The following is a 1,494-nucleotide window of genomic DNA, read 5'->3' as shown; positions in this document are numbered from 1 at the left end:
CTGTCGAGCAGTGTAAATGGCACCTAATTGCAGATTGTTTATCGAATTCAACGCTACTGTTATTCGAGGTGGCAGCACCTTTCTTTAAGCATAATGAACCGTTTTGTCGCACAATACTACACCCACACAACACTAATACATTTTTCCTGTCAAAATCTTTCATAAACGTTGTTACGAAATAACCAGGTTTCATACATAAGCAGATAAGAATTTATATCACGTAAGATGCTATTTGCACTATATTTAAAGATTATTTACAATCTAATTCGAATTTACTTCCTCAAAGTGTGTTTTGGGCCACCAATACACAATTATCGCAATTATGACCAACAACTTATGCTCGTGTAGAAAACCAATTTAAAACTGCCGCTGCAGTATTTCACTAAGATCAGCAGCAATCAGGAATATACGAAACGGTCTCACTTTCTGGAAGACTAAAAAGAAAATCTTTCAGGGTCTTTAAGATTTTTTCAAATGGCTCTGAGCACTATAGAACTTAACATCTGAGGTCATAAACCCCTAGAACTTAAAACTACTTAAACCTAACTAACCTACGGACATCACACACATCCATGCCGGAGGCAGGATTCGAACCTGCGACCGTAGCGGTCGCGCGGTTCCAGACTGAAGCGCCTAAAACCGCTCGACCACACGGGCCGGCTAAGATTTTTTTAATTATAACAAATCGATCTCTAAATTAAGAGTAAATAGGGTAAAAAGCTATGTACGCGTGTGCAAATGTTTTCAAAGGTCAACATAATCGATCTACTTAAATTTAGTATCGTATGCTACATTAACGTGACGGTATGCGACGCTAACATACTGAGCAATGGGACGTTACAGCACAATAAAAGTGTGCCCAATTTTTTAAAATGTTATGTGGGTGTACGTAATCAATAGTTCTATTGCGGTGCGAAAAGTAACCTGTCTCACAAGAAAACAGCTAGGTATCGTTACGAAAGTCATATTTACCGTGTGTGTGAAGAATTTTTGAACGACACCCTAGCTACTACGCCTAAGATTTTTCGATAGACAGAATACGTACAAGCGCATTTTCATCTTAGAGATCATATTGTCGGCGTCCTATCAAAAAGGGACTAAAGAAGACACACATGTGCAGTCTGAGAGTCAGTAATACTATATAAAGCTACACAACAGGACGCGTCATTTTGTGGACAAAGTGTACTGGCAGATGTTACAAGACGTGTTTTCTAAAATCATACAAGATTACAGTAGATTGGTTTTCTTTCCGTAAGTTTTCAGGTCACTAAACCTGGTCAATGAATGAAAGATATGGAACTAAAGAGTGTGCCATTTCTGGAATGACAATAAAACCAGGTGGAATAAGATTGCCTTCCGGTTTGGAGTTGTCACAAGTCTTGCTTTCTCCGGATTTGTCTTCACATGGACCACATCCAAGACTGTCCATTGCGAGGCGGGACTGAGATGAGCCCGGACTTGTTTGTGTTGTCGGAGAAATTAGAATGATTGAAA

Source organism: Schistocerca serialis, chromosome 10, assembly GCF_023864345.2.
Source record: "Schistocerca serialis cubense isolate TAMUIC-IGC-003099 chromosome 10, iqSchSeri2.2, whole genome shotgun sequence".
NCBI classification, from domain to species: Eukaryota; Metazoa; Arthropoda; class Insecta; order Orthoptera; family Acrididae; genus Schistocerca; species Schistocerca serialis.
This window is presented reverse-complemented; position numbering follows the sequence as displayed.